General features: G+C 40.7%; 1 long non-coding RNA gene and 1 other non-coding gene across 2 annotated transcripts in view; both read right to left on the bottom strand.

Moving 5' to 3' along the window:
• LOC126412156 (uncharacterized) overlaps positions 1–15,270 on the bottom strand; it is a 609,166-nt gene that overhangs the window by 179,086 nt on the left and 414,810 nt on the right. The gene's annotated exons all lie outside the window — the stretch shown is intronic.
• Positions 15,018–15,089, bottom strand: Trnat-agu (transfer RNA threonine (anticodon AGU)). The gene has a single exon. It is a non-coding gene; the product is annotated as a tRNA-Thr (tRNA).

Genomic DNA, 15,270 nt, shown 5'->3' on the forward strand with positions numbered 1-15,270 from the left:
AACGCCTCATGACATCGTGCTAGGGTTGCATGTGCGCTGTGTCGTAACCGCCCTGCTGAAAATGTTCAGCTGTCTCTACCTCTTTCGTGTTCAAATTATGTTTTTCACGAAATGACGAAATCATGTTTCTCACGAAATGCCGAAATCAGTTTCCGGGCCAATTTATCTTCGTTCCGTTTGATGACTGACATATTCCTTTCCGCAACACGTTCCGTGCGGTAGCCCGGGGACACTCTCGCAGAGGTGTTAATGACGATAAAAGAAGGGAATAATCACTGTGGGAAAAGCTAAAACTACAAAACTGTTAGTAAAGCTGAGCAACCAGCTTACAAGGGTCAAATGACGGTTCTAAAACAGTTGCCAAAAGAACATTGTGGCATTTATTACTATAACAACGGGGAGACTCTAATAGAATGAGAAAGAAAACTCATAGTTAAGTGTGAAATATTCGTACATACCGTTGAATGTGCCAGAATAAAACTGATCTGCGTTTCCATGATCACACTTCATCGACCTCCAGTAATGAGCGGAAATGAAACTACGTCTACTGCAGTAATTTAATGGTTGAGAGATGTTTCTAAGATCGACTGGCGCTTCTGAATGGCAGTAGTGGAGGAAAGTGCTAAGTTGCTCAAGAGATTAATTTTGATAGATATTTTACAATGAAGGGTAAAAATCTGAAGGCCTAATTTTCTTGGCTCGTCGACAAACAAAGCTACGGTATATTTATATTAGACTGCATTCTGTGATCGTTGTGAAGTGAGTGGAGGAATGTAGTTCCCACTCACTGCTTTCTTTCTTTCGCTCGAGGCCGTATTCCCGCGGCAATGCGGGGCCGGCCTTGTTACTATTGATTTGACAGTGTTAGCTGAAGAAGGTGGCCGGATGCCCTTCCTGCCGCCACGCCGAGCTCCCCGGGATGGAATTAGTGGACCCCAACTGTTTGCGTCTAGTGTAAGCCACGGAATAGTGCGAACGTGTTTCAAATGTCTGCGGGTCATGTAACTAAGGCGGAACGTGGGGACCAGCCCGATACTCACCTAGCAGGATGTGAAAAACCGCCTAAAAACCACATCCAGGCTGCCCAACATACCGGCCCTCGTCGTTAATCCGCCGAGCGGATTCGATCCGGGGCCCCAAGTCCGAGAAGCAGCGCGTTAGCGCTCTCGGCTACCGTGGCGGGTCGTGGTTCCCATTGACTGCGTGACATCGAATTTGTTGTATTTGTTTTCTATCACGGAACATGGAAATGCGTGATGTTGATATGTTGCAGTGAACATAAATTTGCCGTTGCTGTCCCTTAGTGAACAGCTTGTAGACCAATGAGAAGTGATCTCTAACCTTGTTTGTAAGTTTCACGTTTGGTAAGAGGAATTCCTGTTTCGTTGTCCACCAGTTTTGCTTTTTCTTTCTGCACTCCAGTCCCTTTGAAGTCAACGAAATGAAACAGTTAGCAATTAAGAAAGAAGGAGTGTATATATAATTTGCTGCTAACAGATATCATTGGAGTCTTTGGTCACTAACAGGTACGTTATTTGAGTAAATTGCGCAGGCAGAACACTACAATGATTAATGCAGATGTCAATGGCTGCAATAGATCAAGGAGTTTTTTTCCAAATTGACATATATAATGTGAAAAAAGCTACAGATTTAGCGAAAGGACAGCAATTTTTCAGTTAATGACGATGCATTTCATCTATTATATATGGAATTATGCTTACGTAACCAGCCAATTTCGTGTTCTCAGTCTTGTAGCTCTGAAATATTTGAATAACGTGGCAGCTGCCATTAAAGGCTCATCGACACCGTAATCAAATGATATTAATTTTAATGTTTAATGAAGCTAACTATCTGCATTTCACGCATGAGGTCAGGTATAATTTATTGTGTCTACCTTATGGTGCCAAGAGACGGAATATTGCTACAAAGTGTCTCCACATGTCTGTGAACTAGCTGAAGTTTCCCACGCAGTTATTCGCAATATATGTCTAAACAGCAGAAGAGAGTAGTAGCAAGTTTAGACTTAATGTATCACAACAGGAAAAGTGATAATTGAATAATGCGAATAACAAATGAAACGAAGTCAAAGGAGAAGATTAATTTAAAAAAAAGAAAACTACTGTAAATATTATATGCATCTGGATATGAAGAAGATATGTTCAATGTATAACTGTGAGAGAAATCCAGTGCAACAATGATATGCTGTTGCTACAGAACAAGCATAAACTTTAATTGTAGGTCTACATGGAAAGTACTATTCGAAAACGAAATAGCAAAGCCAAAGTGCATCATTTTTTTCAATAAGCACGTAATAAAATGTTTGCAACAATTATAAACATATGCCTGATGAACATTTTAATCGACTAACGATACAACTTTATACAGAAGTAGAGACCACAAAAAAATGTAACAGTAAACTATACTTTAGTGCTATAAAAATGTCAGAGGAAATTTGGTATGTGCGCTCTGAATGTGAATGATTAATCTAAACTTTTGGGAGGGACATCTTCACCGGCGTACGTAAACACAGAGCATCGTGTTTCTGTAATCTTCAGATTTTCGTGGTGATTCAGAATTCGATGCGATTCAGACAATACTTACTGATGTGCAGTAAATCGCGGTAAAACATTAAGAAATAGCGCCCATTCAATATTAAAGAATGAATCGAGTGTAAATATACATGGAACTGTAGATCTACGTTGACTTCAATTTTAAAGAATGAATCGAGTGTAAATATACATGGAACTGCATATCTACGTTTACCTCATTATGTAATGGTACATGTGTGATATTGCAATGAAAGAAGTACACGAAATCTCATAGAATTTTATCTAAATGATTCATTCAGGCGTCTGTAATAGTATTACTAAAACATAAAACATCATTTGCCGCATTTTGATCAAAATTACGATTGCGTATTACGTTTCTCAAATACTGTGAACCCACAATGTAATGGCGAATACTAAAGGAAGACAGATTTTGGCGCCACATGAAGACAAGAAATATCGCAACTAAATCATTTTATGCAGCTAATAGTGCAATTTTAAACAGATGGTTCGACCAGTTCATTACTCGACCTAGCAATTCATGCATGCGAACTGATAATCTTGAACTTCAACAAAAGTTTTTCAGCGTGATGACCAAACTCTCGCAAATTCCATTTCAGTGTGCCCCGTTACGAGTTTCATACATTGATTCGCATCCGCAGTATTTTTAATTTTTTTTTTCTCTGGCGTATATTTACTTTAAACCGAAGATATCTTCGTGAATATGTGTGTCTGCATATTGTTAGTGTAAAGCTGTTTTTTGTTGTAATACAAGCAACGCAAAACTTTTACTAGTGTATTTTGGAAGGTCAGTCGAGAAGCTGAAATATGTAAAATGTGGTTACGTGACACGTGCGGAATTTTGAGTTCCTTCTCATTTCACTAACACCTAATTATTTCCCTTTGTTGTGAAGGTCTCCCACATTTCCACTTGCAGAGAAAAAAATGAAACGCATTTCAGCTACTACCCCGCTAACTGGACGTCATACCCTGTCACGTATACAGAGAAAAAGTGACAAGGCGCGAGTAGGACTCATGACCTTAGAGTTACGTACAAACTTAATTGTGTATGTGGACGGTTCATCCATTCCAGTTGTTGACATTGATACTGGAAAGATATAGGTACCAGGGATTCCAAGATTTTCGAGAATGTTTTAATTTAAATAGTATAAATGCGATGTAAAGTCATGTAGTAGGCAGGCGATCATTATTATAATTATCAGTAGTTCTCCATTCAGGCTGACTGCGTCACAATGGTAAAAGTCAAACACCAGGCAAGGAATGACTTTCTTGCTCACATGACGCGTTTCGGAATTTATCCATCATAAGATATCCGGGAGCGATTACTGCACGTAGATACAGCGTTTCAAGTTGTATGTGGAACAAACATTCGCAGTCATTCCTTGCCTGATATATGACATTTACCAGTGCGACCCCGTCAGCCTGAATGCAAAACTACTGACTGTTTTAATTTCAATTTATGGATGTCCATCTTACTGCTTGGACGAGGGACTTCAGCTGATAAATAATTTCAAATTTGGCGTAGGATAACATATGACATAAGAAATAGTTTCTTCGTGTGATATAATTACAGATTAATGATTTTAGGATTTTTTGCTTTACTTTTATCGTGAAACTTCGCGTCTTTACAAATTTCTTGACTGTAGCACAACGGGAAATATCTTATAGGTTTTCATGAGTAAGTTTGCGAGTACCAAAATATGTTACATAAATAAACTTCAATTTCTTACACCGCCATGGAACCATAGAACTTAGTATGTGACATAAATTTCAATGTGGTTCAATTGGCTCTGAGCACTATGGGGCTTAATATCTGAGGTCATCAGTCCCCTAGAACTTAGAACTACTTAAACCTAACTAACCTTAGGACATCACATACGTCCATGACCGAGGCAGGATTCGAACCTGCGACCGTAGCGGTCGCGCGGTTCCAGACTGAAGAACCTAGAACCGCTCGGCCACTGCTGCCGGCCATAAATTTCAACGTGATATGTCTACCCGTTCCTGAGAAAAAGGTGCCTTAACATACGGACGGACAGACAGGCAGATAACAAAGAACAAACAAATTTTTTGTGTGATATAATTACAAATTTTCAGTTTTCAAATTTAGCTTTAATTACTGTGAAAACATGTTTTTGCCAAATTCAAGAACGATGAGAAGAATCCTATAGGTTTTGATGAGTGAGTTTGCGAGTATACGAGACATAAATGGCCGTATCTTCTTATTGCATTGACTTAGAATTTTCAATGTCTTACATCGCCAAGGGACCATAGGTCTCAGTATGTGACATAAGTTTCAGCCTGATAAGTCTATCCGTTCCTGAGAAAAAAGGTTTTTATCAGTCGGACAGTCAGACAGGCGGACAACACAGGGCTGCGTTTTTACCGACTGAGATACGGAACCCGAAAAGCGACTCAAAATAACCATCAGCTCTAGAAACTAGCTGTGAGTGATATCGAAATAAAGTAAGTGTACGAGACAAATTTCTTTGAAAACACAGTGCGTTGAATCTCTATCAACTCTCCACATTACTCACATGCTGCGCGATAGAGGCGAAATTGGTCATCCGTTGCGGGAGTTATTCATTAATCGCATTTAATGGCTTGTATATGTTATTTATTACATTACAGTAGCCAAGTACAGCGAGACGTAAACGAGGAGAAAGAAAGCTCAGGCTTGCTGTAGAGCAGAGAAACAAGAAGGGTGGGGTAGCCTGCTATTTGCCGTCCCGCTTCATGAATATCGACGCGTCGGATGTCACGTGACAGATGGGACTGGCATAAAATTAGTGGGGTTTAAGGACCCAAGTTAATCTTGCGTTCCAGAACAGGTTTCCAGATAAATATGCAAATAATAACCTCAGACTCAACTTGCTATCTGACAACGCCGATTCAAGCCTATAAAGTTACTCGCGGCCAATAAACATTTACAGTCAAGTAAATCTCCGGTTAAGGGGGGTGTTATCGCGAACACATGTTAACTTCATTTTCGCATCTGCACGAAGAAAGTCGTGCGAGAGATAAGCAAGAATAAATATCGTGTAACAGGAAGTTAAATGACGTGAATGTACCGAGTATTCAGATACTCTGAATTCGGTGTTCTTGTTCTTGTCACTTAACCAGGGCATTCTAGACCCTAGTAGCCACACCTGCACGCCAACGAGTGAGCAGCTATTTAGGATTCATTAACAGAAACTGTTTGGCATTCTCTGTGCCACCTGACTTTTAGGTCAAAGCTTTTGGATAACCCTTGCTGTGGCAATGCGATAATTAGGTTTCTCATTTATACTTACGAGAGAAATCATGCAAAATATTGACTTCTTCAGTACATTGATTGGATTTGTAATTTAGCTGAAGAAATCTATGTATTTTCATTATAAATTTCATCAGGTCTTCGCTAAGCACATGTATTTCTATTTGCGCTCTCCGCATCCCTCTAATGTAACAGTCATATTCATTATGTGGGAGAATGTAGCAGTAAGATTCTTGACTCGGCATGCAAAACCTGCTCTCGGAATTTTAGTAAAAAGTAATTTCATGATAATAACGCTTTCTTACAGCGTCTCCCACATGAGTTAAGACTTTCCGTGACGTCAAAGAGCTGATTAAACAAAAAAGTTGTCCTTCTCTTTTCTTACTCATTTCTTCCGTTGAATGAATGTCCCAGACAGCTGCATCTATAACAGTGGAATGTTAAAATACTATTCCTATTTTTTCTGCACGCCTAACCTCACTATTGCCATTCCGTTTCTTCTACCCTACGACAAGTTATTTTATGTACTGTATGCTTGCATGTACAGGGACCATAAAAACACCGCGAAAAAAAGCATGCTTGAACATAAACGCAAATGGTGGCCAATCCTGCGCTGTTGTATTTAACCACGAACGGCACCTGTGAAATGTCCTCAGTAGTGTTTGAATGATATTTATGCCATTTGACTTTACAGATTTCTTTATCCTGGAACACTATTATGACCTCAACCGTAAGCCATTATCAAGTGTAACACTGAAACACATGTGTTGGGTATAATTAGACATACATAAGTGAAGTCATCTCCAAGATCTGTGAACTGGATGTCCCAACGTTTAGATAAGCACAAAATCACCGAAATGTGTGGCAGACGGGTAGTAAACATGTTTTCCAGCAATAAAACAACTGAGCCACAGAATGAACGTCAATACAGTGGTTACATGTGCAGTGAACGTTGTCTAAAAGTAATGTTCAGTGCACATGTTAACTACTATATTGATGTTCATTCTGTGGCTCAGTTGTTTGATGGCTGGAAAACACATTTGCTACCTGTCTGCCATACATTTCGGTGATTTTATGCTAATCTACACGCTGCGACACCCAGTTTCAGTACATCTTCTTGATGATGACTTCACTTAACCAAGTCTAATTATACCCAACACATTTGTTTCAGTGTTCCACTTGATAATGGCTTAACGCCAAATTTATGATAGTAATATAAGATAAAGAAGTTTGTACAGTTAAATGGCGGGAATATCATTCAAACATTTTTACATGACTGTAGGTCAAAAGTATGAAAAGATTGTCCTCCATACATTGCAAATGTCGGTCGTCGTCAGAACAGCGATTGTGTACTTGTGAGTACATTGTGCCGGAGCTAAGTGACTTCTCTTGGTACTCGTATGATGGGCGTCTCCGTAACCAAGGTAGACGATGTTAGGTGTTTTAAATGCACTGTATCAGAGATAAATACCGCATACACGAAAACCGGAACCGCACGACTGCTACGGTCGCAGGTTCGAATCCTGCCTCGGGCATGGATGGGTGTGATGTCCTTAGGTTAGTTAGGTTTAAGTAGTTCTAAGTTCTAGGGGACTGATGACCAAAGATGTTAAGTCCCATAGTGCTCAGAGCCATTTGAACCATTTTACACGAAAAGCGGAAAAATATCATCCACTAAGTCGCAATACAGACGAAAGTGTATGTTGAGTGATCGTGAAAGACTGTCATTGAAGAGAACTGTGACGAAAAATAAGAGGACAGCACCTGCAAATATCACTGCAGAACTGTATGTCGCACTTGCCAACCCTGTCAGCACCAAAACAATCCGAAGCTGGGAGTTGCAGGGCGGGTTGGAATTTGAAATCCTACATCAGTGATACATGTGCCCGAGTGGTGCCGAAACCATAAAATCTGAACTTTAGAGCAATGGAAGAACGTAATTTAGTCGTATGAGTTTTGTCTCACACTGTTTCCATCTTCTGGCCGAGTTTACTCCCAAAAGTGGAACAAGGCGAGGATTTAGCGATGATTTGGTTACTCTTCGAGGTCGCATTATTTTCAAGGGTTATGTGACCATTTTGGCTGATCAGGTCTAGCTCATGTGTTACGGTACAACGTTTGTTCCCCAATGGTGATGTCGTGTTGCAAGACGAAAGGGCCCGTGTTCAAACAGCTCGCATTGTCCAGTGCTGATTTCATGGGCACCAGGATGAATTATCGCATGTTTCCTGCCCACCACAGTCGCCAGACCTCAATATTATTGAGCCGTTGTGATCTACTTTGCAAGTCTGAGCGTGACACTGTTTTGCAAGAAAAATGGTATAAGATTCCCTTGAAAACCATACAGGACATGTATTTATTCCTTCTGAGACGACTGAAAGCTGTTGTGAATGCCAGCGGGTTTCCAACACCATATCACCACATTAGTCATGGTAATGTGTTGTGCTTATGGTGTTCCCATATTTCTGTCCATTCCCTGCATGACACACATACCGACTACAATATTACGTGGCATATATTCACTTACAACTTTTATATGGTAATTGTGAATGCCAGCGGGTTTCCAACACCATATCACCACATTAGTCATGGTAATGTGTTGTGCTTATGGTGTTCCCATATTTCTGTCCATTCCCTGCATGACACACATACCGACTACAATATTACGTGGCATATATTCACTTACAACTTTTATATGGTAATAGTTGCCACAATAGCAGATTAACTGCACTGAGGATTTAGCAAATGCCCCTCCTTCTTCTGGTCAGCAACATCCTATTTTAAATAGATTGAAGTGCTACTTTCCAGGTTTCTGATAAAATTGAAAACTCGCGTTTTATATTGCAAATTCGGATTTGATAACAGTACTCAAAAAATAAGCAGACAAGCCATAAATATAACTATCATGTTCTCTATGAAAACGGACTGCGAGGAAGAAAACAAAACAACACATTGTCGTGCGTAGAATTCTTTGTTTAAAAATATATGTAATGAGAAATAATATACATCGGAGAAATATTTGGTGCTATCATGGTTGAAACTTACTGCGGGAAAGAAACAAAATCACACATTTTCACATCAGAGCATAACACGGCATTTTGTTTCACAGCATTTTGTTTGCCGCAGTCGGTTTTAACAAAAAACTTTCCGAAATTTTTGGTAACAGTATTTCCTGCTCATATATTACATATTATATTTATACATTCTATATATTTAAAAAAGTATTACCTATGTCCGTCCGAATGTTTGTTACAGTATAGTGTACAAATTTGAAAATGAATATTTCGAGATTTTTGATAAAGTTAAACAACGTCTTGTCTTTATATAGTAACTACCAAATTCCATTGAATGCTGAACGAGTTACCCTACAAAAAACAATAGAGACTCCAGACGCGAGAACTATAGACTATATTAAACGTAGTTCAGAATGAAACATTCTCTCCCTGTCTGTCTCACTCACTGAAATAGATACACACACACACACACACACACACACACACACACACACACACACACACACACACAGGCGCACGCGCAAGCTTGTCCACATGTATACACATACAAACTCAGAAACGCTCACATTCACATATACACAAACAGATACTAGTCGTAATAAGAAGAAACATTGGAGCACGTGAATTTGGAAGTACAGGTTATCTAGTTTTCGACTTAATTTCATTGTCTCTACGAAAACATATTTGATCCATTCACGAGCATTTTGACTCTCTGACGATGAAAATCTACCTGTTTATCGAATTCAAGTCGTCTTCGTCGCAAAATGGTTTGCCGTGTGGAAGATCGGGACTTGTAATAAAATATTCTGACGCATCATACGTATTCTTTGCGTTTCACTATGTGTACGAAAATAATTCCATTGTTCAGCTTTCCACGGCTGTTGTTTTGTTTCGACTGCCATGTCCGGCAGTGTCAATGGAAAACAATTTAAACAGTGCAATGACTAATCAAGGACTGGAGACCTGTTGTCAAATAGTGGTGTGGAGCGTTCAGATGTGCGTCTGTACATGCAGTTATTATGTCAGAATGTTAGTGGCATATTCACACATGTATGTCAACTTACAGCTCATTTTCTTTCATATTCAGTTGTAATGGCTAGATCAGTAATGTCTCCTTGGATTGCAGTAGTCAAGGGAAATTTCCGTTTTCCATCTCATGGTCCACAGATTTGGGGTCAATCAACAGCCAGGCTCCGACTTTTCTGGCGCTTAATTTGAGAAGAACTTCTGCAACGCGTTGTGTATGTGAAAAGTGTCAAGCTGTAACGTGGCGCAGATTCCTCGTCAGACTGTAGTTCCCCTAAAACTGGTTGAGTTAACCGGTTCTCAGTTCGGTGAATGCAAACACATACCATCTCCAATAGGATAATCCCTGGCAAAGTTATTTTGGTGTTCATGTAATTCTTCACAATGATAATCGCTTTGCTTCAAAAATACTTGCAGTATCTGCACTTCTGTATCAAATTTGCGGTTAACTATAATACAGAGTGTTCCAAAACTATTCTTTCAATTAATACAGGAGGTAGAGAACATCAAAACAAATGTACGAGTATTTAGATAAGGAACACATAGACTTTAAAGTCAACTTAGAATGTTAGGGAGCATTTTGGCAAAACTGCTCTGTTTATAGTTGATTGGCTCTGAGGTCTACTTGGGAACACAACGACTGATTCGAAAGTAGGCGCTTCCAGCACGATGGCGCGCCAGCCTATTTCAGCACTGCTATAGGGGATCATCTAAAAGCTACCGTCAAGAATGGATGGATCGGCCGAAGTGGCCCTATCGCCTGCCACCCGGGTCATCAGACCTCACGTGTCTGGATTTCATCCTCTGGGGGCATATGAAGCAGCTGTTGTGTGAAACCGTTATGGAAACAGAAGAAGACCTCGTCGCCAGAACTGCCGTCGCTGCTGTTTCCACTGCGGACACTCCAGGATTCTTCGAACGGACACGACAATCAATGGGTCCGACGATGTTCAGCATGCATACAGATCAAATGGCCGTGCATTTGAGCAGTTCCTCCACAATCCACAGCTGTAATTAGCAAGCTAAACTACCTTCTGTGCAAATCGTCCCTAGAATCAGATATTGCAGTCGGGGACCGCAAATATATTTGTTTTGTTATTCTCTACATACTGTATTTTTGTTGTCCTCTACCTACTGTACTAATTTGAACGAATAGTTTCGGAAGACCCTGTGTACGGTAGATCCCGCTAACCAAACACCGTGCCCAGTGGTTGGAAGAAAGCACAGTCTACACGAAGAGCAGCAGAAGTGATCCATAAAACTACCATACACCCTCATTGACATCCACTTCTTCTCGAATTCTAGAACATACTCTGAGGATGTAGTGAGGTATCTCGAACGGAATGACCTCCTCCGTGCCAATCAGCATGGTTTCTGAAAACATCCATAATGTGAAACCGTACTTGCTTTTCTAACGTGACATCCTTCTTACACCATGGATGCAGGCAGTCAGGGTAGATGCAGTATTTCTTGACTTCCGAAAAGCATTTGACTCAGCACTTCACATAAGCGTATTATCGAAAGAAAGATCGTATATGGTATCAAGCGAAATTTGTAAATGGTTTTGAGAATTTCTTCGAAGGGAGAACGCAGCATGTTGTCTTGGATGGTGAGTCACCGACAGATACAGAAATTACTTCAGGTGTATCCTAAGGAAGTATGTTGGGTCCTTTGCTGCTCATATTGTACGTTAATGACCTTGCAGGCAATGTCAGTAGTAACCTCAGATTTTTCGCAGGCGATGTAGGTATCTGTAATGACGTACAAAAAGCTGCACAGTGCTCAGAAGGATCTTGATAAAATTTAAAGTCGTGCAACAATTGGCAACTTGTTTTGAATGTTAACAGATGTAAAATAGTGCACTTCAAAAATGTGTTTGGCACAGTACCAGATAGGATGGACAATGAATATTGAACGTATGCAAAGAAGAGCACCACGAATGGTCATAGGTTTACTTGAACCATGAGAGGGTCTCGGAGATGCTGAAAAAACTACACTGGTAGACGCTAGAAGATAAACACAAACTTCTGGTTAGTAAGTTTCAAACACCAGGTTTAAGTGACGAATCAAGGAACGTACTATGAACCTCTTACGTATCGCTGCAGTAGGGATCGCGCACCGAGGCTTTTGGGGTTCATTCTTTCATTGCTCCATAGGTGAACGGAACGGGAAAAAGCGGGTATCGTGAGAAGAACCATCTTCCATGCACTTCGTAGTGATTTGCAAAATATAGATGTAAGCATATCTTGAAATATAATCTTCGGGCTTAAACGTCGAGTGAGTTTTAGACTGTCAGAATGAAGCGGTAGTAGCATTATGAACAACCAGTGGCACCTTCTTATCGACGCGTATCCGTTCGCTGCATTCGGCGCAACCGCTACTTCTGTTATAGGGAAGATAACTGGTTCCTTGTAGTGATAAGAGATGACGAGGTTAGCAGTGACCTACTACTCGTTTATGAATCACCTGTTATGTAACAGATAATTGGAGCACTACACTGACGGCGTCCGACCACACCGAGAGAGACCGCCACGTGAATTGTGGCGTGCCATTAGTACACGTACACACACACACACACACACACACACACACACGCGTGCGCGCTCACTGAAGGATCCCATGCGGGAAGTTTTCAGTTTCAGTTAGACCACTGCTGATGCTGATACTGGGGACGAGATGAATAATGAACCCATATTTTGTTTCTTACCTTACTGACACATTCTCTTTTCTGTCAGCTTAGAGCTTACTGAGCGATACTACGACATGTCATTCATATAGTTCATTCATTTAGTTCTCATACAGATTTTGATGCGTTAAGCATGAATTACAAAACATAATTTGTTTTGCAAAACCGTACCAAAAGTGCGAAAATCCCGACGGTATAGTTAAAAAGTTTCACCTACGGAACTTACGAGAAAGACACTTTTATTAATTTAAATACAGTCATAAGATTGTAGAATGTAGAAAACTTCATGAATACCGACTCCATACTGAAATTTATTCCTCTAAAGGCAAGTCAAGACGAGACACCCTTTTTAGGGCTGTTCCAGGCACAGAAAATGATCCTGCTGCCTTCTTTAAGCCCTTTCTTTTCTCTGATTGCGCATGCGAAGCTTTTTGCACGATTTGTTTATCGCAAGTCTTTCTTTTTTGATGTATTGGAAATTGAAACACATTTCGGTAGTGACTGTAATTTTGCACATTTTATGTTTCGACACAGCACGAAAAGAGCTCATGATACGAACACTCATATTTCTGAACAGCACTTTATCGTCCTCTCAAGCTAAGCTTAAACTACAATGTTAATATTGGAACATTATCCCTGATGATGTGCAACACAAGGAAAATATTGCATGTAATATATCCATAGGGATAGCAGTAGTAATATTGCTTCAAACATTTACGTCTTGATGTTTTTGTCGGCGCTGGAATGAAAATGACCTCACTGCTCACGGTTAAAGGCAGCTACTGCTTTGGAGCGTCTTGCAGGCGTACCTACGAGCTAGTAGTTGTAATTATACACTCACCATCAGAATCCAAGGCCTTTGTTTATTAGCATTACCACTGTACGTATGGGATAAACATGAATCGCGGAAGTATGAAATGGAAACCGGCAGTTTGACGAAAGTGAGCGGGGTTACAGTAACAATAATTAAGATGTATGTTTACAGACTGAAGCGACGATTGAAAATCTGTACCAAGGCTGGGATTCGAACGTGGTCTCCTGCTCGCTAGGTACATGCGCTGGCCACTTCGCCAATCCAGCGGAATGGCTTTGCACAACTGCAACCATGAAGTGCTGAGTGCTATTGACAAGGGATTTCAGATCGATTCCGTATTCCTTGGTTTCCGGAAGGCTTTTGACACTGTACCACACAAGCGGCTCGTCGTGAAATTGCGTGCTTATGGCATATCGTCTCATTTATGTGACTAGATTTGCGATTTCCTGTCAGAGAGATCACAGTTTGTAGTAATTGACGGAAAGTCATCGAGTAAAACAGAAGTGATTTCAGGCGTTCCCCAAGGTAGTGTTATAGGCCCTTTGTTGTTCCTTATCTATATAAACGATTTGGGAGACAATCTGAGCAGCCGTCTTCGGTTGTTTGCAGATGACGCTGTCGTTTATCGACTAAGAAAGTCATCAGAAGATCAAAACAAACTGGAAAAAGATTTAGAAAAAATATCTGAATGGTGCGAAAAGTGGCAGTTGACCCTAAATAATGCACGTGAGTGCTAAAAGGAACTATTTAAACTTCTGTTACACGATAAGTCAGTCTAATCTAAAAGCCGTAAATTCAACTAAATATCTACGAACAACTTAAATTAGAAAGAACACATAGAAAATGTTGTGGGGAAGGCTAACCAAAGGCTGAGCTTTATTGGCAGGACACCTAGAAAATGTAACAGGTCTACTAAGGAGACTGCCTACGCTACGCTTGTCCGTCCTCTTTTAGAATACTGCTGCGCGGTGTGGGATCTTTACCAGACAGGAGTGACGGAGTACATCGAAAAAGTTCAAAGAAAGGGACTATGTTTTGTATTATCGCGAAACATGGGAGATAGTGTCACAGAAATGATACAGGATTTGCGCTGGAAATCATTAAAAGAAAGACGTTTTTCGTTGCGACGGAATCTTCTCACGAAATTCCAATCACCAACTTTCTCCTCCGAATGCGAAAACATTTTGTTGACACCGACCTACATAGGGAGGAACGATCACCACGATAAAATAAGGGAGATCAGAGCTCGTACGGAAAGATATAGGTGTTCATTCTTTCCCCGCGCTATACGAGAGTGGAATAATAGAGAATTGTGAAGGTGGTTCGATGAACCCTCTGCCAGGCACTTAAATGTGATTTGCAGAGTATCAATGTAGATGTAGATGCACGAGCTACCCTAGCACGCCTCTCTCCTCAATCCAAATACCCTATTCACGCCCCAGCCCACTTTTTATTTCCTCCAAACTTGAACAGTATTGCAAAGGCTCTCCGTCTGTATTAGGGTAACACCTCAATATCGAACGAAATGGGGTACCCAGCTTGAACTCCAGGCATAGGTGGTTTAATCAAATGAAACTATATGGCTCCAGCGACCTTTTCAAGCCTCAAACATCTATGGCGTATATATATGCAGACCGAAATGACGAATGAAACTTTCTACCAAGGCTGGGATTCGAACCCAGGTCTCCTGCTCACTAGGCAAATGCGCTGCCCACTACACCACCCTGTTGCGGTACGACAGTCTATGCAGTTGTGCAAATCCCCTGTGCCATGATGGCGTAGTGGTTAGTGCATCTGCCTAGTCAGCAGAACACCCAGATTAGAATCCCAGCCTCAGTACAAATTTTCATGCGTTGCTATCATGTTTGAGACTTGAGAAGGTGATGCGAGATGCTGTTCCTTTCCGGACG

The sequence above is a fragment of the Schistocerca serialis genome, chromosome 7 (genome assembly GCF_023864345.2).
Source record: "Schistocerca serialis cubense isolate TAMUIC-IGC-003099 chromosome 7, iqSchSeri2.2, whole genome shotgun sequence".
NCBI lineage: Eukaryota > Metazoa > Arthropoda > Insecta > Orthoptera > Acrididae > Schistocerca > Schistocerca serialis.